Source organism: Macrotis lagotis, chromosome X, assembly GCF_037893015.1.
Source record: "Macrotis lagotis isolate mMagLag1 chromosome X, bilby.v1.9.chrom.fasta, whole genome shotgun sequence".
Classification (NCBI taxonomy): domain Eukaryota; kingdom Metazoa; phylum Chordata; class Mammalia; order Peramelemorphia; family Peramelidae; genus Macrotis; species Macrotis lagotis.
The window spans coordinates 303,586,070-303,613,554 of NC_133666.1; the positions used below are offsets into that span (position 1 = coordinate 303,586,070).

The following is a 27,485-nucleotide window of genomic DNA, read 5'->3' on the forward strand; positions in this document are numbered from 1 at the left end:
CCAGGAACTGCAAATGAATATGTTTGTAAACTTAAATGTGTTTACTTTCTAAATAAATAGAGATATGTTCTCAAAGATTTTCACCTTGATGGGGTAAGAATAATCTTCAAACAAAATCTTCAAGATTTTGTTTTTAGCTTTTTGCAGTTTATTTTTTTAACAGAGAATAGTATATTTGTGCATTTGTAGGATTTTTTCCCCCTTTTATTGGAGTATCTCTTCCTGGAAGGTCACCTAATAGATATTATATTTTCAAACACAAGGAAAAAGTAGAATGATGAGGTTGAGGAAATTTTAGTCCCTAAGGCTAATTCTTCACAAAGTTATAAGAAAGGTTGAAAGAAAGAACCAAATTGGATTTTCATAGGTTCATTTTGAACAAATACACACACACACACACACACACACACACACACACACACACATATTGGATGAGATCATGGACATTATTATATATAAAAATGTCCATGATCTCATCTGATATTCCATAAGGACTGCTACATAGAAAAGAAAATAATTTAATTGGAGGTTATAGGATAATTGACAAACTGAATGGTTAATCTGCAAATTAGACTTGTTTGGTGGTCAGTGAAAAAAACCTTTTACTATGTAAACCATTCTATGAAGAAAATATTTTATTCACAAAGAAAACAACCTTCTTCTCTCAGATGTTGTGTGGTTTGATTTTGAGAAAACAATAAGTCAATTAGACTATACTTTTCACCTAATCTTTCTACTGGTACAGGTGAGGAAGTTGGCTAGTTTTTGTTGTTGTTGTTGTTCTGAGCAATGGATAATCTCATTAGCTGTGGTATTAGATGATAGTAGAATTCATCATTCTCTGACTTTGTAAGGAGCTTTTTTGGAATATTGTTTTTTCCTAAAGAGAAATGAAGATTGTATCAACTGGGGGGTAGGGAAGTTTAATTGGTTTAAGGTCACCCAGTTAATTAGCCCAAGGCAAAATTTGTACTAAGATCATTCTAATTCCATACTTAGATGGCCATCCATCATGCCACCTAATTGCCTATTGAAGCTTATGAAGATTAACTCAAGGCATTGTGGGTACATTATCAAGAGAAAAGCAGCAGTGAAGGTAGAATATAATATCTATTTGAAATCAATTAATAAGCACTTATGCGCCTACCTCTGTCAGATACCATCAAACAAAGACAGAGTGAAACATTTCTGTTCTCAAAGAGCTTACAATCCAGATAAAGAAGAAAATACGTACTTGTATGGGTACATCGAAAAAGATATGACTATTTTGATAGGCAGGGGAAGATGAGATGGTAGGGGAAACAAATTCATTTGGTATGATTCTGGTGTGCATATGAAGTATATAAGGAACTTACTTGAATACAACAATGACATTATGAACAACAAAACAAGATCTGAAACCCTGTCTTAAATCATGTATGTTGGGTTGCAGAAAAGGGAAGAGCACATAGGGAAGGAGAAAGAATGGGGAGGCAGAAAAGACATTTGAGTTATGCCTTGAAAGAAACTTGGGATTCTGAAAGTTAGAGGTAAGGCGGGAGCATCTTCCCTGCTTGGGTGAATGAATGGGTCAAAGACAAGGAGATAGAGAACCAAGATTGAGGAATAATGAGAAAGTTGCTTGGACTGACCCATGAAAGGAGAGGAAGCAGAAGATTAATGTGTAATAAAGTTAGAAAATTTGGTTGGAGATAGACTGTGAAGAGCTTTAAATACTAAGCAGAGAAATATATATGTATGACCCTGAAGGTAATAGAAAATCACTAAATTTGCTAGTATAGGGGATAGGCATGATCAGATCTTGATTTGGATAAATTGTTTCTTAGATATCCATGGATCATGCAGTTTGAGAAGTCTGAAAAATGGGTGGTGATATAATAGTGGACTTCAAGGCACTATAACTAGATATATAGATACCCTAATATGAAGGTAATTACTATTTCTGCCTCCTTTGTAATTGCCCAGATACAGCCATTTGAGTATGCTATATGTAATTTCTAATACAAATGTTTTACTTTGTCCTATCCTGCTTCTAGGAACCACAAAATATAATTAGAGAAGATTTTGTAAGTATAAAATGTGTAAAATTGTCTAATTTTCAATGGGCAATTTAATATGTAAATTTGAAAGATCCCTGGATTTGGAGTCAGAAGACCTAGTTTCAAATTCTCTTTCTAATAACTTATCAGCTGTGTTACCTTGGGCAAGTAATTTAAACCATCCAAGCTTCAATTTCTTCATCTGAGAAATAAGTGCTGGACTGGTTGACCTGTAAGGTCTCTTCCAACTCTGAGTAGATATAATCCTTAAATGTCACCTGATAATAGATACTTCATTTTCACAAAAGGAATTCACAACACTTGGAAGAGTTCTCAATACAAAATTTAAAAGGGCAGCCTTTAAATTAAGTGCATTGTGTTTAAAGAGGAAACTAGTAGTTTCTTATACCTCATTAAGTATCACTAGGCATGATTAATTTTAATTATAATTTATTATGACCAAGAATATATCATGTTGGAGACATTCTTGGATATAACAAGATCTGCTTTAATATTAGACTGACTCAGGAAAAATCAAAGTGAAGGGCAAAGTCTCGTAAGGCATTCTTCAAAGCAGTCCTATTTCAAGAAAGATCAGTAATGGGGTCAGCCTGCATTTTCAGGGGCTCCCTATATTTGTCTGTTTCAAAGCTAGGACTACCACTTAACCATGATTGAGTTCGGGGTATGAAAATACTTTGAAGCAAAGCTCAAGGTCACAGGTTTGAGATCCATCACATTCTGTGGTTAAAAACTACGTTCCTGTCTCAATATTTTGGTCAATGAGTACTGTTGGCTATAGTGTTAAAATCTTTCTGAAGAATAAGTTTTATAAAAGATATAAAAGGAATTCTATGATGTCACTCTAGCATTATCCATGTTGAACTCTATACTTTATATTAGGAGCAAACAAATATCAACAAAAAAAGATGACTACTTTTCCAAAATATTACCTAGCTAACACTTAAATAATAAACATTACTAAATTCTCAGAGGTGAAACTCAAATTTAAGCTTTTGATTTGGATGTCTAGAATGAGTGTCCTTTTCTGCAATAAGACAGAAAATTTGAAAAAAATAGTTTGTTATTGTTACCTCTTAGAATACTACACTTTCTTCAAGATTTAGCTCAAGAGTCATCACTTCCCAAATGGAGGTCTTCATGATTCCAAATATTGTTAGTGCTTCCCATCCTAGAAAAAATGACCTAAAAACATTTTCTGCTGATAGCTACTTGTCATCCTTAGTAGTATTCTTGGATGAACAGGAAGAAAGAGAAAGAGAAAGAAAGAATTAGACAGAGAGAGAGCACATGTTTACTGTTGAGTTGGAATTACAGTCTTAAGCTTTCATTCCCATGTAATTTAAAGTTATGTGAAAAAGAATTAACTCTAATGACCAAAGGTTTGGCTCCCAGAAAGAGATTTAAGAATCTATTTTCCTTCTTTCCCCTCCACTTTCCCCAGAAGTAAGGAAATATGAATGTAGAATATTAGAAGACTCAGAATATTAACCTTGAATGATAGCTAGTTTTACCGAACTATTTTTTTCACCATTTAAAAATTTATGTTATGGGAAATGACTCCTCTGAGTTGGGGTGTTTTGGGATGGAGAGGAGAAAAGAGGAATACTTTAGGAAATGTAGGTGAGATTATAAAGAGAGAGAGAAAAATGAATATTTAAAATAACATCAACCAAAATAGCAAATGACATCAGTTCTTTAGGATCATATAGGGAAAATTACAAACTAATCAAATAATATTTTTTAGCTTGTCCTTTCTTTGAATTCCAACTAGTTCTTGAAAGACAATCTTCAAAAGTTATTAGACCAGTCAGAGGTAAAATCCCAGGCAAAGTAATCAATTTGGTGATCAGCAATTTTCTATTCCCCTGGTATTTGTATATTTGTTTGTGTTTGTGTGGGGGGTGGGGGGTGTATAGCTGTACTTTTCTCCCCACCTACACACACACACACACACACACACACACACACACACACACTCCCCAGGTTCCTCTCTAGACCCTGCATTCTAGGAATTTATCAAATGATGCTCTACTAGTGTAAAAACCAATAAAAGCTGAAGGAATTCCTCTTTCCAAAGCCACTTAAATTTTCACAGAGGTCTATCAAAGATCAGACAGTACTAGAATCATAGAAATTTTGACCTGGAGGGGACCTTTAAAGCTGCATAACCCATCTATGCAGGATGAAGAATCCTCTTTGCAATATCACTTTAGAAGCCCAGTGTCTGTTTGAAAACCTCCATGAAAGGGGAATTCCCTCTTACAAGGGAGCTAGTTCCCTTTCAAGCATCTCCAACTCTTAGGAAGTTTGCTTTAGTTTTTCTTTATATCTGCCCTAAATCTGTGTGACTTCAAGTGACTTCAACTAACTACTCCTACATTTGCCTTCTGGTGACAAAAGCAAATAAAACTCCCTCTTTCAACTGATTGCCTTTCACTCACTTGTAGACTATAAGAAGCTTGTTTTAAGTCTTTTCTTCATCAGCTGACATATTTCTAGTTTCTTCAAATGGAACTTCCTATGATGTAGTCTTTGGTTATATCTCTAATCTGTTCTCTGACGTCTCTTGAATAATTCCAATCAAGAATAAATAGATACATATAGGCACTTCAGCAGGTCATTGCTCTTCTGAAACTAAACCAAGTATTGTATTGCAGATAATTCTAAAGGAAGGAGAACATTGCAGAAATGACAGTTTTTCTGCCTCTAGACAACATTCCTCTTTTAATGAAAACTAAAACTTTTTTTTACTACCCTGCAACAATTTTACTTCATCTTACATCCCAATACACTCCAAGTTATCATTTTCAAGAACTGTGAAGTAATCTAATTCCTCTTGCACAATCAATTTTAATTCACTTAGAAACACACGCACTTAGAACTACTAAAATGAATGTTATTTAATTCATCCAACTGTTCTAATTTGTTAAGATTTTTTTTGTATTTAGGATCCCTTTCAGTTTCAGTTTCATGCCACTTTCAGATTTGACATTCCCTTCTTTTGTGGCTTTATCCAATTCACTTATAAATATATTGACCAACACAGGCTCAAATTGTTGTTGTTGTTGATCCCTTGGGCTCTAAGAAGTCCAGTGATATCAAGACATATTGTCTTGACTTGCTCAAGAATTGAATTTTAGTAAGGAAGTCTCATATGAAGTCAGCAACCCCATTCTTTCCTCCAGAGTCATCAAAATCCAGTGACAGGATAAAATCAAGATGATTAGTGAAGGCCTGGCATGTAGTGGATATTGAGGAATGATTATAATATAAAAGCAGAGGTGTCAATTATTTAAAAAATAATGGTCAGGGTAGGCAAGCAACAGGTTAGATGTCCTATAAGCAGATATGAACAAGAAGGAAACAAAGAATAGAAGACAAATTAAAGGTAAAAAGGGAGGTTCAAATTGCAGGCAAAAAAGGATGAGAAAACCTTCAGAAACTTAAGGAAAAGGATAAAGAAAGAGAATGATATTACAACTAAGAAACTTGTTAAGAACTGAAACTCAATGTCACTTAAGTCCAATAGTTAATGTTTCCTATAAACATATGAAAAGTCAAATATGGATTCCTGGGATATTTCATTAGAGAACATCCTCCAAGATGATGTTGAGATTTTAACAACTATTCTTTGCATTTCATCATTTTACCAAGTCAAAATGAATTTAATTGTGCTATCAACTTACAAGCACAGGAGGAGAGAATTTGACAAATATTTTCCTAAAACAGAAATAGCTTATCATATCTACAGTATTCCATGGATCTGGTCACCTTGTCTGAAAAGGAAAATAATGGTAGTCTGACTTGACACTTTTTTTTTGATAAAGCTAAGTGAGCATTACTTCCTTTGCTGAATGTTCAAGACCTATCTCTGTAATGTCACAGAATTTTGCCAGGATTAGAAATCAAGGTCCCTAACTTATTGTTTACAATCTCCTCCTTTTCCACATTCTTTTCTTTATTGGTTTGTGTTTCTGTGTGTGTGTGTGTGTGTGTGTGTGTGTGTGTGTTTGGAGCATTGGAGTAGAGTGACTTGCTCAAGGTCACACAGCTCATAAGTATCAAGTATCTGAGTCTGGATTTGAACTCAGGTTCTCCTGACTCCAGGGCTGATGCTCTATCCACTGTACTGCATAGTTGTCTCTATTATTTGCTTTGATGAGAATTTGGACAAAATTCACCATCTAGTCCCATAACACATTTCATTTCCTCCAAGATCGTTGAGAAATCACAGAGTCTCTTTTCAATTAACCACTTTGGATATAATGACCTTGAGATAATTACAATAATAATTAGAATATAAATATTCTAATAGTCTCAAGTTAGAAGTTCTGGCCCATAAGCATGACACTTAACTGATTTTTCCCCTTAATTTTATCATTATGCATTCATATTTCATAGTCATGAGTTACACAGCTTCACTGAATTTAAGTGCTGGAAGTAGACTTAGCAATCATTTTGGTTTTGTTCAGTCATTTACTCATGTCTTTGTGATCCCATGGACTAAATTGTCCACAGAGTTTTTTTTTTTTTGGCAAAGATACTGGAGTAGTTTGCCAGTTCCTTATCCAGTTGATTTTATACATTGAGGAAATTAAGGGAAATAGGGTTAATTGACAGTAAGTTTCTGAGGCTAGATTTTGAACTTAGGTCTTTCTGATTCCAGACCAAGTTTCTAGTTCCAAGATTCCAGACCCGATTCCATTGAGCCACCTGACTGCTAGCAATTATCTAGTGTAAACCAACTGTGAAAGGAATCCCCACTTTATCATGTCTGAAAAGTGACACATTTCTGCTAGAAGAGTTCCATATAGGGGAAAAGCCAAACCTCCCCCCCCCTTCTCCTCCCCTCTATCCCTCCCTCTCTGGGCAGCCTGAAGGAAGAGCCCTGAAATTCCTGTGGGAGGACCTGATATTCTCCATTATAAACACAGAACCCCACCCCCACCCCCCAGGTGTTCACACCTTTCCACAAGGCCTGGGTATGGGCTGTATAACCTTCTCAGCACTAACTTTTCAGACACCCTGCAGTGTTGATTTCCTAGCCCATCTACTGGATTGTGATGACCCAAATCTAGTCCTAGGCCTAGGGAGTGGGCAGCCAACACCCCCCATACAGACACTTCAGAGGAAGCTTTAGTGTTTCTTCCTGACTCAAGTGAACAAAACCTCTAGGGTTCTGAACACTGAAGGTCTGTGAACCAGCCTCTCCACCAAAACAAGACCCTGAGGAAAGCTAAGATACCAAAATTAAAAAGGATGACACAAAGCAAAAAAATGAAATTTAGCTTGGAGATAAGAATACTAGCTCATAAAAGGACAGAAAGGACACTCAGGTGAAGCTTCAGAGGGGAAAATGAATTGGTCTCCAGTCCAAAAAGACTTCTTAAAAGAGATTAGAAATGTGAGGCTTGGTGGCACAGTGGATAGAGAACCGGCCCTGGAGTCAGGAGTACCTAAGTTCAAATCCGGCCTCAGACACTTTCTAATTACCTCGCTTTGTGGTCTTGGGCAAAGCCACTTAGCCCTACTGCCTTGCAAAAAACCTAAGAGAGAGAGAGAGAGAGAGAGAGAGAGAGAGACAGAGAGAGACAGAGAGAGAGACAGAGAGAGACAGAGAGAACAGAGATTAGAAAGGAATTTAAATAGAAAAATTGGGAAAAGAAATGCAAGAGAAAATTAATACCTTGAGAGAGAAAATTAACATTTGCAACACAAATGACAGAAGAAAATAAATCCTTGAATGATAGAATTGGAAGGGTAGAGCCAAGATGGGAAAGTGAAAGCAGAAAATCCCAGCAGTTCTCCCTCAGACCACTCCAATTATCTCTAAATAATGACTGTAACCAAATTCTAGAGTGGCAGAACATAGAGAAAGTTTGAATAAAACAACTGTCCAGCCCAAGACAACTTGGAAGATCTGAGGGACAGGTCTACTACACAGGGGTTAGAAAGGGCTGCAGTATTGCTGGTGCAAACCTGTTACAGCCATACAAGAATAGCCTGTTGGATGCCTGGATCTGGGTGCCAGCATAGCAGTTTCCAGTACTCTTAGCCCGGGGATTGCCAAGGACAACTTGGAAAGTCAGTGGGAAAACTGCCAGAGTGAGTGCAGAGCCAGCCTGGCCTGGCCTCAGGAACCTGGAACAGTTCTGGGGAACCACACATCAGCTGGTCTCAGAGTGCTTGGTCCACAGACAGTAAAGGGGCTGGGGGAGACTGTAGAGGTCTCGTTGCCATCTCTGAGACAGGATTTTTGTGGCCTTGCCCATATTTATACCTAGGTCATAGTCTGGGTCCCAATCTCAGGAAAAAGAGCTTTACTCCCATTGTAGAGCAATGATACTCCTCACAGCTCCAGGACAGAGTGGAATGCTTGTGGTCATCCCAAAAAGACCAGGGCACAGGCCAGGAAAGCTGTCAGAACCTCTCATAAGACTTTGAAAGAATTGAGTTCTCTTGGGGGAGGTAATCCCTGAAAAAGATTAGGTGACTGTGTCCTTTGCCCTGGGAGCAGAGCCCAACTTGACAAAGAGTTAAAATTTAGTCAAAGGCTGGAGAAACAAAGAGACCTTAGAAGAAAATGATCCAACCATAGAAATTACTTTGGTCCTATGCAGGATCAAAATACAATCTCAGAAGACAACAAAGTCAGTGTTTCCATATGCAAAGCTTCCAAGGAAAAATATGAATTGGTCGCAGGCTATGGATGAGTTCAAAAAATATTCTGAAACTCAGGTAATGGAGGTAGAGAGAAAAGTAGGAAGAGAAATGAGATCCATGTGGGAAAATTATGAAAACCAATCAGCAGTTTGGTGAAGGAATTACCAAAAATACCTGAAGAAAATAACATCTTAAAAACCAGTATAGGTTGAATGGAAAAAGCAGTTCAAAAGGCCATTGAGGAGAAGAATGTCATATAAACCAGAATTGGCCAGATGGAAAAAAGATGCAAAAGTTCTCTGAAGAAATTAATTCCTTCAAAAGTAAAAGGTAGCTAATAGAAGTTTATGACTGTGAGAAAACAAGAGACAATGGAACAAAACCAAAAGAATAAAAAAGTAGAAAAAAAATGTGAAATAGCTCATTGGAAAAATAACTGACCTGGAAAACAAATCCAGGAGACATAATTTAAAAATCATTGAGCTATCTGAAAATTATGACCAGGAGAAAGGTTTAGACTTCATTTTTAAAGAAATGATCCAGGAAAATTGCCCTGATTTCCTAAAAGCAGAGGATAAATCAGAAACTGAAGGAATCTACCAATCACCTCCTGAAAGAAATTCCAAAATAAAAGCTTCCAGAAATATTATTTCAGAGCTCCCAAGACAAGAAAAAAAATATTCCAAGTAGCCAGAAAGAAACAGTTCAAATATGGTGGAGCTACAGTCAGGAAAACACAATATTTAGCAGCTTCTACATTAAGGGCTCATAGGCCTTGGAATATGATATTCCAGAAGGTAAAAGAACTTAGATTACAACTGAGAATCAGCTACCCAGCAAAAGTGAGCATCCTCTTTCAGAAGGAAAGGTGGATATTCCATGAAATAGAGAACTTTCAAACTCTCCTTTTGAAATGACCAGAGCAAGCATAGGACTCAGGTAAACCATAGAGAGGGTAGATGGGAAGGGCAAATTTTGAAGGATTTAATAATGTTGACCTATTTGTATTTCTGAATGGTAAGATGATACTGATAACTCATATGAACTTTCTCATTTATTAGAAAAGTTAAAAAGAGCATATATAGAGGAAGGATAGATAAGGAGGAAGTTGTTTATGAAGGCATAATATGTTACAGAGATGGAGTTAATGGCTGAGAAAGGAATATCCTGGGAGATAGGGAGAGGAGAGATAGAATGGATTAAGCTATTTCACATAAAAGAGGCAAGAAAATTTTTTTCAATGAAGTGGAAGGGGGGAAGTTGAGGGGAAATGAATGAGCCTTCATTCTAATTGAAAGTGGCTCAGAGAAGAAATATCATGCACATTTAATTGGGTATAGAAATCTATCTTACTGTAGAGGAAAGTAGGAGAGGATAGGAGAAAGGAAACAGAGGAAGGAGAGGAGAGGGAAGATTATAGGAGAGGGTAGTCAGATATAACACATTTTTGAGGAAGGACAGGGAGAATGATAGAGAAAAATAGAATAAATGGGGTGTAGAAGAATAGGATGGAGAGAAATACAGCTAGTAATAGCAACTGTAGGGAAAAATATCGAAGTAACTTCCCTGATCAACTTATGATATGGTATCTGAATACAGATTGAAGCACTCTTGTTTTTTCTTTATTTTCCTTGAGGTTTCTCTTTTTTTTGTGGAGTGGGGGAAAGTATGTTTATTTTTACAACATCACTATTGTAATAATGTGAAAAATATAAATAAAAGTAAGTACTTTGAAAGCAAACAATACAATAGGATAAATGCAAAAAGAAAATTTTTCTCTCAAAAACTCAACAGGCAAAAGGAGGAAGATAACAACTTCTTTAAAAATAGAATTGATCAAACTGAAAAGGAAATGAAAAAGTCAAATGGAGAAAATACCTCCCTGAAAAATAGAATGGGATCAGCGGAAAGTAATAATATCTTGAGACATCAAGAATCTATTAAAACAGCATTTTAAAAAAATTAAAAATAGAAGAAAATGTAAAATACCTCATTGATAAACAACTGATCTGGAAAATAGATCCAGGAGAGACAATTAAGAATTGTAGGAATAGAAAATCTTGATCAAATAAAGGGTCTGGACTCCATTCCTCAGGAAACAGTTAAGAAATTATATATGCATATATATATATATATGTATGTATGTGTGTGTATGTGTATGTTTGTGTGTGTATGTATGTATGTATATAGATATACAGGATACATGCCCTGATATCCTGGAATCAAAGACAAAATAGAATCCACTGACCATCTTCTGAAAGGGATTCCAAACTGGAAACACCTAAGAATATTGTGGCAAAATCCCAGAATTATCAGATCAAGGAGGAAACCCTGCAGTTGGTCAGAAGGAAGTCATTCAAATGTCAAGGATCCACAATCAGAATTGCACAGGACTTGGCTGCATAACATTAAAGGATTGAAGGACCTAGAATATAATATTTTGGAAAGGAAGGGAGTTTGGATTACAAGGAAGAATCAATTATACAGCAAAACTGAGACATCTCTTTCAGGGAGTAAGAATGAACATTTAAGAAAATAAGTGACTTTCAAACATTCTTGATGAAAAGACCAGAGCTGAACACATAACTTGATCTTGAAGCAGGAGATTCAAGAGATACATGAAAAGGTAAACAGAAAAGAAAAAGACTCCTAACCAATAAGATTAAGGTTACATCTCTATCTGTGAGGAAGATTCTCATAACTCTTGAGAATTGTAATTCTATTAGTGGGAATATATTTCGACTGAAGATATGGGCAATTATATAAGTCCACGACTTTGATGAAATATTTTTTTTGGTTTTTGCAAGGTGATGGTGTTAAGTGGCTTGCCCAAGGCCACACAGCGAGGTAATTATTAAAATGTCTGAGGCCGGATTTGAACTCATGCACTCCTGACTCCAGGGCTGATGCTCTATCCACTGTGTCTGTCACCTAGCCACCCAGATGAAATAATTTTTAAAAATATATTTTCTTAACAAAGAAGGGATTATGAAAAAAAACTAGAGGAAGGGGGAGGTTGAATGGGGGTAAATAATATCACATGAAGAGGTGCATAGGACCTACTGCAATAGAGGGAAAGAAGGGAGGAGGTGTAAACTGATTGAATCTTACTTTCATTGGATTTGGATCAAAGAAGGATTGACACACACACTCAATTGAGCTTAGAAATTTATCTTACCTTTCATGTATTAGAGGGGAAAGGGGGAAGGAGGGACTGATAGAAGGGAGGGAAGGAATAAGGGGAAAAGGAAAGATAAAGACAAGGGAGGGTAGTAGATAAAAGAGGGGAAACACATTGAGGGAGGTGGTATTCAGAAACAAAACACTGAGGAGGAGGGATAATGTGAAAGAAGGGGAAAATACAAAGAGAGAGAGGTAGATAGCATGGAGGGCAATAAAAAAGTAATTATAACTGTGAATGTGAATGGGATGAACTTTCCCATAAAATAGAAACAGATAGCAGAGTGGATTAAAAACCAGAATTCTCCATTATGCTGCTTACAAGAAACACATTTGAAGCAGAGATATACACATATAGTAAAGGTAAATGGCTGGAGCAGAATATAGTATGCTTCAGCTGAATTGAAAATAACAGGGCTTGCAATCCTTATCTCAGACAAAGCAGTTGCAAAAAATAGATCTCATTAAAAGAGATAGGGAAGGAAGCTATATCCTTCTAAAAGGTACCATAGACAATGAAGTAATTTCAATACTAAATGTGTATGCACCAAACAGCATAGCATCCAAATTCTTAGAAAAGCTAAATGAGTTACATCAGGGTTGTCCATAATATAGCCTTGGGCAACTTGCCTGTGGGTTTTAATTTTCATGAGTGAAAAATAAAATAAAAATTTGCATGAAACATATATATAAAATTCCATCACTGATAAATAATCTTGTTGAAGCTAATTTTCTTTGGTGTTTTTAAGCAGTATTAGAGACAAAACATATGGCACAGAATTTTCATTGGATCTGTGGGATGCATTCTGTCTGTATGATGCAGACTAGTCACTATGTACCTACCTTCATACTGTTTTGTTGCCACTTTGCTGTTTGTGTTTGCTTTAACGTTTTACACTTTGTTGATGATGTATGTTCCCCCACTTTCTAAGAAATTATGAGGCAATCTTTTATGTCTAAGAACCTTGGCCCCAGGGGACTGCATTTTTTTATTCTGGCTGCAGCCCTTGAATAATTATTTTTATTTTAATGCATCCCTACGATAATCTAAGGTTGGACAGCCCTATATTAGGGCATTAAAAAAAAAACCTCATTATCAAATGCAGAAAGGCAGAAATATTGAATGCATCTTTTTCAGATCATGATGTGATAAAAATCATGTGTAATAGAGGGCCATAGAAAGATATACCTAAAGTTAATTGGAAACAATAATCTAATTTTAAAGAATGAGTAGATCAAACAATAAATCATAGAAAGAATCAATGATTTCATGCAAGACAATGACAATAATGAGATAACATACCAAAGCAGTATTAGGGGAAATATTATATCTTTAAATGCTTACATGAATAAAATAGAGAAAGAGGAGATTGTTGAACTGAGCATGCAATTAAAAAAGTTAAAGAACAAATTAAAAATTCCCAAATAATACCAAATTAGAAATTCTTAAAATTAAAGGTGAAATTAATAAAATTGAAAGCAAGAAAACTATTGAAACTAAGACACAAAACTAAAAGTTGGTTTGTTGAAAACCCATAAAATAGATAAACCTTTGATTAATTTGATTAATAAGAAAAACAGTATCAAAAATAAAAAAAGGTGAATTCACAATCAATGCAGAGGAAATTAAAGTAACAATTCAGAACTATTTTACCCAACTGTATGCCAATAAATTTAATAATCTAAGTGAAATGGATGGATATTTTAAAAATATATATTGTCCAGGTTAAAAGGAGGAAAAATTAAATACTAAAATAATAATAATGTTTGTCACTCATTTTTTGAGGACCACAATATCAGGGAGGTGATGCCATAACAAACACATGAATTGGATTTAAGTGAGGGGAGGCTGTGCTAAGTCACCAGCTTTACTTTCTCCTTCAGAGTCATCTGGATCTAGTGGCCAGATGTGAATCAGGGGGCAATTAGGGTAAAGTGACTTGCCCAGGGTCACTCCCATTCTCTTGAATTCAATGCCAGTGCTCTATTCACTATACCACCTAGATACCCTTTAACCCTATCTCAGAAAAAAATCTCCAGGGACAGATGGATTCACAAGTAAATTCTACCAAACATTAAGGAATATCTAATTGTATGTAAACAAGGTGAAAAAGGTCTGCCAAATTCCTTCTATGACACAAATAAAGTGCTAATACCTAAACTAGGAAGAATTAAACTGAGAAAGAAAATTATAGATCAATTTCCCTAATGAATATGAATGTAAAAATTTAAAATAAAATGTTAGCAAAGCATTTACAGCAAGTTCTCACTAGGAAAATATGATCAGTTAGGATTTATGCCAGGAATGCAGGATTAGTTTAATATTAGGAAGACTGTAAACATAATTGGCCATAACTATAACAAACCTAACAGAAATCATGTGATTAATCTTAATAGTTGCTGAAAAACATTTTGACAAAATACCTCACCCATTCCTATTAAATGGACTATTCCTTAAAATGATAAGAAGTATCTAACTAAAACCATCAACAAGCATTATAGGTAATGGGAATAAGCTAGAAGCTATCCCAGTAAGATCCAGGGGCGAAGCAAGGATGACCATTATGACCACTATTATTCATTATTATAATAGAAATGTTAGTTTTGCAAGAAGAGAAGAAAAAGAAATTGAAGGAATTAGAATCACTAATGAAGAAACAAAACTCTTTCTCTTTGTAGGTGATATGATGGTATATCTAGAGAACCCTAGAAAGTCATCTTAAAAATACTGGATACAGGGGCGGCTACGTGGTGCAGTAGATAGAGTACCAGCCCTGGATTCAGGAATACCTGAGTTCAAATCCGGCCTCAGACATTTAATAATTACCTAGCCGTGTGGCCTTAGGCAAGCCACTTAACCCCACTGCCTTGCAAAAAAAATATAAAGCCTTAAAAAATATACTGGATACAAATAGCAACTTTAGCAATGTCACAAGCTATAAAATAAACCCACATAAATCTTCAGCATTCTATATATTACTAACAAGATACAGGAGCAAGATAGAAAGTAAATCCCATTTAAAATAACTCTCAACAGTATAAAAATACTTGGGAATTCCCTGCCAAGGAAGTCTCAGAAACCTTACAAAAACAACTATAAAGTTTTCACACAAATAAAATCAGATCTAAATAACTGAGCAAATGTCAATTGCTCATGGGTAGGCTGAGCTACTATAATAAAAAAATGACAATTCTTCTAAATTAAATTATTTATTCAGAGCCCTTCCAATCAAACTTCCAAAAACTAATTTTAGTGAGGTAAGAAAAATAGTAACTAAATTCATTTGGAGGGGAAAATGGTCAAGAATATCAATGGAATTTATGAAAAAATGTAATGGAAAACACCCTAGTCAGATTTAAATTTATATTATAAAGCCTCAGTCATCAAAACTGTTTGGCATTGGCTAAGAAATACATTGGTGGATCAGTGGAATAGATTAGGTGCAAAAGAGGCAGCAGTGACTATACTAATCTACTGTTAGATAAACCAAAAGATTCCAACTTCTGGGATAAAAACTGACTCTTCAATAAAAACTGCAGGGGAAACTGGAAGATATTATAGTAAAAATTAGGACTAGGCCAACATCTCACATCCTATACCAAAACAAGATCAAACTGGGTACAGGATTCAGACATAAAAGGTAATATTATAAGGCAATTAGGAGAACAAGGATGAATTTACATGTCAGATCTCTTGAAAGGTGATTGGTTTATGACAAGAAGATATAGAGAACATGATAAAAAAAAATACAGTTGGATAGTTTTGATTACATTAAATTAAAAAGCTTTTTCACTAACAAAACCAAAACAGAATATTTTAAAAAGCCTAAATTATAAAGGACTACAAAGGAAGTTAAGTATATTGAAATAAAATTATTATTGTTATTATCATTTTGACTCCATATAGTATGGGCCAAGAACCCCTTCACTAAATTAGTCAAGTGAAAGAATGGGAATGGAACTGATAAGACTATGTTTTGCCAAGTAGAGCATAGAATGAAAGAAAAAAATTATTTTCAGACTGACAATAAGAATACAAGAAATTGTGATCTTATTCTTCCTCTTTGTTTCTTCATTGTGTTGAATGGAGCCAGTAGCCAGGAAGGGGATGGGGAGTTGGAGGGGGTGTAATGAAGGAGGGATTCAGACTGCAGGAATGTGTTGAGCTGGGTTTTCTAGATATGATTACTAAATTTACAATGTGAGCATTTACAAGTCTGGAATTGACAAATCTCCAAATTATGTTTTGGTTTATTGTTTTGTACATTTAAATGATGGAGAAAATGTTCAAGTGGAGATTAAACTTTAATGTGTGTCACATGTGCATATCTCCCCCTGTAGGGCCAATGGTTAAATGTTTCCAGTATTCCACTGTTTCAGAACATTCTGGTTCAGTGTCTGCTGTCTACCTGTCACCAAACTCTCACCTCTGCCTCTAAGAAGCTATATCATGTGCTTCAGCCCCATTACAGTAAAACTGTTTGGGCAGATGGGTCAAGGGTAACCAATGGACCTTAAAGCTATCGGTAAATTAGAGAGATGCCTACTCCAAGTATGTGAAGACCTTTCTAGAGGAATGGGACAATGAGAACCATTTGTCACAAGGACCATGAAGAAGCTGAAGCAGACTATAGAATACTTAGAGTTTCATCAGGCATCAAAGCCACCAAGGTCATCCCAGGCTATCACAAGTCATCCTGACTTTTATATTGCCACTGGACTTTAATGTCTGAAAGAAAGAGTGAGGCTGACAACTTTGGGCAACTCTGCCTCACTTAAATCAAGTTCACTAACAAGTCATCACCTGTGATGTCATTGATTGCTTTTGAAAACATAGGACAAGCAACAATTATTCTCAATGGCATCCAGTCAAGCACAATCTCATTTGAAGTGGGTTGGATGCATTTTCCATAAGGGATACAAAGAACCTTATGTATTGGAATAAGGTTCTTAGAAATGCTCTCATTCATGGTGTAGGAAAGGACAACAAGGGCAGTAGAGCACATCATCCCACTTTGTCATAATAGACCTTTCTATTTAAATTAATTATTCTTTCTGATAGGATATTAAGCTCTTTTGGGGGGAGGGAGTATATTAAGACAGTTTGATATAGTGGAAAGAACACTAAGCCTGAATCATAGGATCTCAATTCAAATCTCAGATAGGCTTCTTATTACCTTTGTGACCTTAGGCAAGCCAACTAAACTCCACCAGTTTCTCATTTTCCTCATCATTACTGGACTGAATGAATCAATATCTTCTGTGGCAGTGATAACACAATGGGAATTTCTATGAGCAGAGAGAGGGGAGGCAAGAGACTGAGAAGTTAGGATGCAGCTCCATCTAGGCCCAGAGAGGGTAGAAGTAGCAAATTCTTTAATTTCTTAATCCAGTCACCCAGTATTTTGAGTGAGTAAATAAAACAGTAGAGGAGAGGATATAGTATGAGAGCAGGGTAGAAAGTATGTTTTTTTTTATGAAAGTAAAATTTAAAAAAATTGAACTGGAAGGGAGATAAGAGTTTGGGGGGACACTTGTCTTCAAAAGGAAAAATAGATAAAATAAAAACACAAAAGACTATAAACATGCTAAATAACATAAAAATCTAGTTCTTTGGAAAAATTAATAAAATCTATAATCAAATAAAAAATAAAGGTAAAAAATTGTCACTTTTAATGTACAAGCTAAATTCACAAGAGAAAAAAGATTTATCAAAGCATACTATATATAATGATGTCAGAAAATTTAAAGAGCAGTGATTACGTGGAAAAATATAAAATCACCAAGCAATGGAACCTGAAATTGAAATCAAAAAGAGCTTAATTTTGGAAAGCAAAGCTTAACAATTCACAAAGAACCTTAAATAAATAAATAGATAAATAAATAAACAAACCAAGTCCTTATAGATTTATAGGTGAATTGTATCAAACATTTAACAGAGATTAATGCCCAGGCTACACAAATTATTCTGAATAATTGGCAAAGAGAACACCCTTTAAAACTTAGTTTATAAGACAAAGCTGGCCCTAATACATAAAACATGAAAATATAAGTCAGAGAAAAAAAAGCTTAAGACTAATATCACTAATGCATATTAATGTAAGCATTTTAATTTTTAAAAATCTTAGAAAACTGCATCTGTATATTTAAATAATTATTCACTATGACCATATTTGATTTATAACTGTGATGCTTTATTAGTAATAAAAGCAACAATAGCAACATCTAATATTTTTGGACTACATGTTATTTCAATGGTAAAGGAAGATTCTAGTGAGAAAATTCCTACTGCAGAGCAGTACTTGATTTCCATCTTTCAGTCTGAAGGATCATATTACTAGTAGGTATCAGAGACAGGGCTTGAAAACCAGTATTCTTGACTCTGAGGGCAAGTTTCTGACCCTTGAAACAAACTTCCACTATAATTACTTAGATTAAGGATAAAGATGAAATAATTCTTTTTTTCCTCAAAATTACATTGTATCAACTCATGGTGAAATAGCCTCTGAGAAAACATAGGACTTATTTATTGTTTTAAAAAATAACAACCCAAAAGAGCATTGCTACAATAAGTCTGTATATCCTAACTCATATGACAATGATAATCATTATCATTATTACCACCATCACCAGACCCTAAAGAGATCTTCTTCAGTATTCTCCAAAACCAACAAGTAGTGTGATTTTCAAAGGAAAATATTTGTGGCTTTCCCCATATCTATAGTCATAAGGCAAGAAATCTTCTTTTCCCCATTTAGACATAGTTCTAAAAAACAAGTAATCGTAGCAATACAAGAAAAAGGAATCAGATGTAAACAATTTCAGAGGATCAAAATTATCTTTATTTGCAAATGATGCCATGTTTTATTTAAAAGACTCCATTGAATTAGGAAAGAAGCAGAGAAAATATCTTCAAGTAGTAGTATTCATAAAGAAGTAAAATACAAATTAAATCTATAAAAATTATTTGTATTTCTATGTAGCAATAAAAAAGAAAGACAATAAGAAAGAAATGGCCTATTCAAAATAAGTAGAAAATGCATAAAATATCTAGGAGCCAATCTAACAAAACATGAGAGACAAAATACAAAACAATTTAAAAAACACACCTTATAGAATTAAAGCAAACTTGAATAATTGAAGGAATGTCCAATTTACATAGTAGGGTCATATGAAACATACATTTTGTTATTGTTCCAACATTTTCATTCTGTCTGACCCTTTGTGACCCCATTTGGTGTTTTCTTGGCAAAGTTATTGGAGTGGTTTGCAATTTTCCTCTCAGCTCATTTTATAGATGAAAGTACTGAGACCAACAGGTTAAGTGACTTGCTCAGCATAACACAGTTAGCAAGTGTCTAAGGCCAAGTTTGAATTCACAAAGATGCATCTTCCTGACTTCAGGTGGTCTATATAATATAAAACAATACATTTGAAATGGCAGTACTATCTAAATTTAGTTTCACATTAATTAAAGGCTTTGCTAATCAAACTAAAAAGGAGTTGTAATATAAAGCTAGGAAAAATAACAAAATTCATTTGATGAACATAATGTCTAGAATATTAAGTGATATAATTTTTAAAAGTAGAAATCAAAGTAATAGAACTGACCAACTGTAGATTATAAAGCAATAATCATAAAATTTAATTGGTTTAATTTTTTAAAAATTATATCAGTGGAAAAACTAGATAAATAAGAATCAAAAGTAGTTTACTTTGATGAGAAGAATTCAGAATTTGGGATCCAAGGATTTAGTTTCAAATCTGGGATTTACTATTTCCATTATATGTTAATTTAGGCATGTCATGCAAACTTCTTGAGTCTTATTTCCTTATCTATAAAAGAGGTATGGATTAGATGGCCTCTGAAGACCCTTCCAACTCTAAATTTCCATGTTATCAGACCAAAATTTTCCATCATATGCCACTCAAATAATTTTATAAACAAAAAAGAGAAACAACCAATGATTTAGAACTAATTAATTTGAATATTCCCTCCAGTAATAGAAATCACAACCTATATATAACTACCCATCCTATGCAACTTTTATACATGCTTTTTCATAAATCTTTCTAAAGGGGTTCATGAAATATACAAGAGTTATTTCTCGATTTTTTCCTAACATAATGAAGATAGATTTCTCTGTACATAAACATATACACTCTTTAATTTCCAAATATATTCCTCTTTCCATCACCTCATTTTCCTTTTTTTGTAATACTATAGTGGAATAATAGTTTAGTAAAACCAATTGACATTCAAACCAAATTTGACAGCATAAGCAATATTTCATATCCATGCTTTCAGTCACCAAGGCTTATAATCTAGGTGTTATTCTCAACTCCTCATTCTTTATTAACCCCACCACCCCATGTCTAATATGTTTCAAGTTCTAACAAATCTACCTTCATAATATCCTTTATATATTATTCCCCTTCTATCCTCTGTCACTGTCATCACCCTGGTACAGATCTTCATTATTTCACACCTGAATGATAGCAATAGCCTGTTGACTGACTTTTCTCCCTCTAGTTTCTCCTCATTTCAATCTATGCTCCACTCAGTCGTCAAAGTAAATTTTGGAAGTACAAGTTTGACAGTGTCACATCCTATCCTCCAATTCAGTAAATTACAATGGTTCTTAACTACTTTCAGGATCAAATAAGAGATCCTCTGTTTTTCTTTTAAAGTTCTTCAAAACCTTACTCCATTTCCAGTCTGCCTACACCTTACCAATGCTTTATGATGGAGTTGACAGAGATATCTTTGTTTTGCTGTAACACACACACACACACACACACACACACACATCCATCTCTTGATTCCAAGAATTTTCACAGGAGATATATATATATATATATATATATATATATACATATATGTATGTATATGATTACTGTCTTTGTCTCCTACTTTCAAGACTTAGCTAAATTTTCTTCTTTGCTAGGTGGCACAGGGAATAGAGCATTGGTGTTGGAATCAGGAGGAATGGAAGTTCAAATCCTGACTCAGATACTTAATACTTACAAGCTATGTGACTTTGGGCAAGTCACTTAATTCTGATTGCCTGGCATTAAGGGTCATCTCCAGTTGTACTGATTCATATTTGGTAATTTTCTCAGATAGCTCTCAAGGAGAAAGTGAGGCTAGTGGCTTAGTTAGCACAGTGCCCTCTCAATCAAATCCAATACACATGCTTGTCATGTCATCACCATTCTGATGCCATGGTCCTCTTCGATAATGAAGGACAAACATCATCACCAAATTTTCATCTATTAAAAGCCTTCCTTTTCTCTCTTAGTACTAGTGCCTTTTATTTAAAATTGCTTCCAATATAGCCTAATATATCTTGGATATACACAGTCTTCTGCATGCTGTCTCCTTCAATAGATTATAAACTCATTGGGGACAGAATTTTTTTCCTTTCCTGGTATCCCAGCATTTGACATAGTTTCTGGCTTCATTGCAACAGTTTTACTAACTGGCAACCTTGATTGCTAAGAGTTTATAGTTCTTTAAGAAATCATTTCTTCATAACCTTTCAACAATGGACTGAGTAATGAATTTATGAAGAAATGAATTTTGGTTTTTGTATATCTAAATTGTATAAACTAAATATTCTTATTTTATTTGATTTTAATAAGTTGAACTTTTATTTTGTATATTTGTATATTATACACACCTGCAGTGATAACTATATAAATGAAAAAAATCAATAAATTGAAATTAATGTAAAGCAGATATGATGATTGTATGATTTTCTGAAGAGATAAGAGACTGCAACTTATTTACTGAAGAAATGGGGTTTTATATATGAGAAGTGTTGCATATAATGCCAAAGATGGTTGATGAGTTGATTTGTTAATTTATTTATTTATTTTTCCTTTGTCTTACAAGAGAAAGAAGATGGGGAGTTTAAATTTGGAAATGAATTTGGTGTAATTCAAAAAGAGGCAGTATAATTTTAATTAATAATTTTTAAAACACAAAAAATTAAATTACTAAAAGCATTAATGTTTTTCAACCTTAATAATAATTAGTCTCTGCATTTTACATTTTTACTACTTGATTCCAAATATAGGTATATTCAATTGAATTTTCTAGTTACCGCCAACCTATACCCCTTGATGGGTTTCATCTTGTAGGAAATAGCAGCAACAACTACAGTCTTTCTATGTATCTTAACAGCATAAACATTCAATTTATTATTAAAAATAAAAAAAAATTTGGGAGCTCTACCAGATGACCCATACAGTCCCTTCCAATTTCAGGTTTATGAGTCAATGAATGCAAATTCTATCAGCAGTGCAAATTTTGCAGCACAAAGCAGAAACCCAGTCACCCAGTTCTAGGTGGAGGGTCTTTGGAAGGTAAGAGGAGGTAATTGCATTGATTGAGGGTCAAGAGTTTTACACTATTAGCACTCATATTTGTATAAGTAATGCTGAATCCTTTTCTTAACTACTCCACCACCCTCCTCATTCCCTCCAGATGTGGCCTACAGTTGTCTTCATGGATTATCCCCATTATGCTTACTCTTGATGCATCTTTTCTAGATAGTAGTACCTAGGATTAAGCACAGGAAACCTGACAAGCCACAGCTGACAGACACAGTATTGACAAGCATTTGTCTATTGCCACATTTCTTTCCTTACCTATTTATATTTGTCCTTCTAGAAATGTAATTTCACTCCCTGGTTTAAAGTTTAATCCCATTTTAAAATGCAAATACCCTTCTGAGTGATAACATCTTGCTTTATTATTTTCTCATTAGTATTAACCTTCCCTAAGAGAACAGTATGAAAAGGGTTAAGGAAAAGAGATTGTGAAAGCAATGAGTACCATGAGGGAAGGGTTGCATAGTATCTTCAAGAGAAAAAAAAAGAAAGGGAGAAGAGGGTATATCTAAATGTGAATTTAACTAGCTTTAGCTGCAAAAATTATCTTTGCTAATAAAAAATAAACAAGTTCATAATAATATCACAATTCAAAGGCTAATTTTAAGATGTCAGGGAGATTATGATGTCTAAACTACAGTTTATGTAAAAAGCATCAGAGAGTTTGAGTATCTTGCAAGGTCCATAAAAGCTAATAGACAATGGGGAAACCAAAACAAAATTGAACCAAACAAAAGCTAAAGCAAAACTAAGCTTTTTTTTTTTTTTTTGGATAGCAACTCAATTTGTGATTCAATTCATATGGGGAACTCTCAGGTGAGGAAATTCCTTCAACCAATGCAGGTCTTCATCTGCAAATCTTTTTTTTTTTAGGTTTTTGCAAGGCAAATGGGGTTAAGTGGCTTGCCCAAGGGCACATAGCTAGATAATTATTAAGTGTCTGAGGATGGATTTGAACTCAGGTACTCCTGACTCCAGGGCTGGTGCTCTATTCACTGTGCCACTAGCTGCCCCTTCCATCTGCAAATCTTGAAGAGTTACCTGTTACTTAAGAGGCAAAACATTCAGACTGAAAGAGATGATAACATTGCCATACAATGCTTTGTTCAATACTGTGTTCAATTGTCTGCGCCATATTTTTGAAAGGCATTAACAAGCTGTGGCTTTTCAGAGTGGAAACAAGATCATGAGAGGATCAGAAATTGTTATTCAAAGAAGCAGAATTTGGGGAATTTTAGGCTTGAAAAAAAATTCATGTTATACCCTATCCCCTCCTCCCCCCCAAAAAAAATAGGATTAAGATTGAAGCACAGTCTTTAAATGCCTTTGAAAGGCTAACATATTTGGATTTTATCTTGAATTCCTACAGAAACTGCAATGGTACTGTGAACAGACTTCAAAGAGGTTGTAAACAGGGTATGTGGCTTAAGCAGAATTCATTTATTCATTATTTTTAGATAGAATGAGGACTAGACTAATGATTTCATTGATCTATATCAATGAAATTCTCTATGGAATTTTCAGAAGGGAAAACTTTCTATCAACATAGGTCCTCATCTTTTTAGCAGTTTATAATCTGAAACTTTGACTTTAAGCACAGAATGGTTCAAGTGTCTTGCCCAGGGGCATATAGACACTAAGTTTCAGAGGTAGGACTTAAAACAATAAATCATTGCACAAGACAGGGAGACCAATTAGGAGGTTATTGTAAATAGTTCATGTTGAGTCCACTCCACAAGTCTACCCTGTATTCCAATAAATGACAATGTCAAGAAAGAGTAATTCATGTAATCCTCAAGATCCCATTTTCCATTATTAGGCAACTCTCATCAAGGGATGAAAATTCAGTGCAGTAATTTCAAATCATACAATTAAAATGAGCCATTTTAGACCAGATATAAAACCCATCTTCATCATTTCAAACTCTTCCAAATCTAGTGCAAACTATGTATTGATTCTGAAACAGTATGGACCTTGACTTTGGACCAGGAACAATATTCACGAGCCCCACTACTCAACTTGTTGAGGGAGCAAAAGGAAACAATTGACTCCCAAATTTTCATGTAGGACATCATTCCTCTCATGTACTTTACCTGTACTTGTGTCCTTCATTGTAATTACCCACCCTACCCCACAATACATTTATCTTAGCTTGATCCTTATCACATTGATACCATTACTACTTTCTGATTCCATAAATACTATAGTGGAAAGAACAGAAAAAACAATCTGCAATCAGTTCTGTAGGTCTTGTGGTGTGTGAATTTTCCGGAAGTTTTTCCTATAAGCAATCTTAAATGTTTTCTCTATCCTAATCTCTGCACAGCTCCTCATTCCCTCTATAAATTGATATTGTCTAATGCCTAAGTTTAGTCTTGCTTATTAGTGGAGAATGGAAACATTTTTATCAACATTTGTGGGCAAAACACTACCATATATTTCTTTTATTTATAGCATTATAGACAAAAGATGGAATATAAACTTACTGAGAGAAGGGGTTATTGAATCTTTGTAGGCCAGTATTTAGTATGTTTCTTTGAAAATAAAAACACAATTAATAAATGTTTGTTGATTTATTCATTGATGAATAGAGTGATAATCATTCTTTCCCTTTCTACAGAATTTGTCACATATTTATTATAGGTAGTATCAGCTTGTAAATAGAAAGTGGTTCCGGGAATTGCATATTTAGTTGAATCTCTGCCAGATAAAATTCCAATTAGTGCATATATGCTGGCAACCTTTAAATGATAAGATAAATGATGGAAAAAGTGGAATATATTTTCACATGGGGGTAACTACCAATTTATTCAATGGGGGAATTCAGAGAAGTGGAACAGAAGAGTGAAATACTGGACAGTTAAAAATAGGGACTGCTGAGATATCAATTCTTACAGAAATTCTGTGAATTGAAAACCTCTCTAAAGTCCCTTACATCTCTAAAAAAGGAATTTCAGATAGAGAAGATATCATTAAACCTTTTAGATAGGCAAGATAATAGAAATATGAGGAATTTAAAAGACTTAGCTGAGTTGTGATCATAGAACATGGACTAGAACTCATTTCCAGTCTTTGTTCCCCTCCTTAGCATCACACCTCCATTCATCCCTCTATGGAATTCCACTTACTTGCGATAGATGAATTACTCAGAGAACATAGATTGTGTTCACCTTATCCTAACTGTGACAGATGGGGGAATAGAAAGTATTAAGATATTATAGCATGGAGGTAGTTAAAGCTTGGCCTCTATTAGCTAGTTCCATCCAGTGAAAGGTGTTGCGTGTAGATGGAAGGTGGCTCAGCCTTGGCTGGTATAGTGTCCTTTACAAAGAACATGATTGATCTCTTGTTCTGTACTTTCCTCAGGACAGATGATAACTCTCAGATTGATCAATGTGAACCAGATGCTTCTATTGTGTCAGGTGAGGCAGAATTGACATTCACTAACGAACGGTATCCATTTCTTTTAGATATATTCTAGATGGGTTTGTCATGTTGTATCTAACAATTTATAAGAGGAAGGTAATCTTTCTCTTGCTATATTAAAAATATTTTTTTAATGAGAATGAACTATACTTTTCTTCAAGCAATATAGAAAAATAGGCTAAATAAAAAGAATTATTTCAGAGGCTATTAAAAAAAAAACAAATGGCAGGCTAGATTTGGCCCATGGACCAATGTTTACTAACCCCTGACCTAGATAATAAGGAAAGCATTTATCCTTTGGAAACCTCCAAAAAGACAATGTGGTTCACTGAAAATCCTTTGAAAAGAGAATAAGGGAAGTCTGTAGCCTGCCTAATTCTGGATAGAGTCAGAAAACATTGCTACCCTGATCTCTACATCAGTCTTCGATGGGGCATTTATAAAGTCATATCAATAGTCTCCTAGGACAGTGCTACAGATATAAACTTCTATAAGGAGCAAGTAGAAACAAAATCATAGAAATCAATAAACTGTCTTTAGAGTTCATGACCTCTTTTGTTGACTTCTTGTGCTCATTTGTCTCTGTTTTCTTCTCACTATTAAAATTTGTTCTAAGTAAAAGACCTTAAATCTGACATTGACATCTGAATTTGAATTTGAACAACCATTTTATCTCTTCTAGGGGAAATTTGCCTTTCAAATCATATCAATGAGAGTAAAACTCAAAGGAAAAGCAATTTCTTTTTTTAATATTATTTTTTCTGATTAGTAAATAAAAAAAATTTTAATTTAGAGTTCCTAAATTTCTCTATCACATAATCCTATCCATAATTATATCCTATATCTTACTGTCATATCTATGCCAGACTGGCCCATGCTATCTCTTGGCTTTACATTCCTTAAACTTTCTAGATCCACAACTCATTTTCCCTCCCTTTTTTAAAGTACAGTAACACATCTCCCTTTCCCCATACCCAAACAGTGACAGCAAATTCTTCCCTTACTACTTTCCCTCTCACGTAATGTGTTGGAAATTGCCTCACAAGATCTGTAAAAAGAAAACTCATTCAGCCTCAGATCTTCTGGATTAAAATAAATGAGATCTGATTCACTTGAAACTTTGAGGGTCTATCCTATGAACAACAATATCATCTACCTTGCACTCTAATAAGCATCTCTTGATTACACTTATTTTATTGCTTTCTCAACATATTGCAATGTTGATTGGAGGCTAAATTTCATGTTTTGTTGCTTGATATTGATATATTTAATACATGTCACCATAGATTCCTGGATTGAGAATTACAGTTCTGAGAAAGATTTCAAGTCTCCTAAACATAGGCTTATCCAAGGCTTTAGTTCTTTTCCATTGAGCTGCTCAGCCTTTGTACAACTATATTATCTCTTTAAGCCCACTTCTTATAGGACTTCTCTGAAGCAAGAGAATGGCAATTCCTGTGATAGTCTACAAACAAGCACTCCAATTCTCATATCTGAATCTTATTCGGAGGATCTAGGCTGTTTTCTTCCCCACTCCACCACCCACCCCATCCAAGGAAGGCTTCCCATCCTTCCTTCAGGGAGGAGGAAAAAAAATTATCTTTCTGACTCCTCCATGGTCACTTCCCCTCCCTCTCCCACTTTCCTGTCCTGTTTCCCCTCTCTCTTTCATAAGAATTACCCTCTGCCTATTCCACAGCTATGAACTCCAAATAGAACAAAACAGCCAGTAAAAGAGCACCTGAAACTATCTTA

The 27,485-nt window shown here is 34.7% G+C and overlaps 1 long non-coding RNA gene across 1 annotated transcript in view; it reads left to right on the forward strand.

The window, feature by feature from the left end:
• Positions 1 to 23,701, forward strand: part of LOC141503448 (uncharacterized) — a 177,770-nt gene extending 154,069 nt beyond the window's left edge. The window contains exons 2-3 of the long non-coding RNA XR_012472849.1: positions 22,179 to 22,287; positions 23,674 to 23,701. This is a non-coding gene — a long non-coding RNA (uncharacterized LOC141503448). The remainder of the gene's footprint in view (positions 1 to 22,178; positions 22,288 to 23,673) is intronic.
• Positions 23,702 to 27,485: the final 3,784 nt, after the last annotated feature.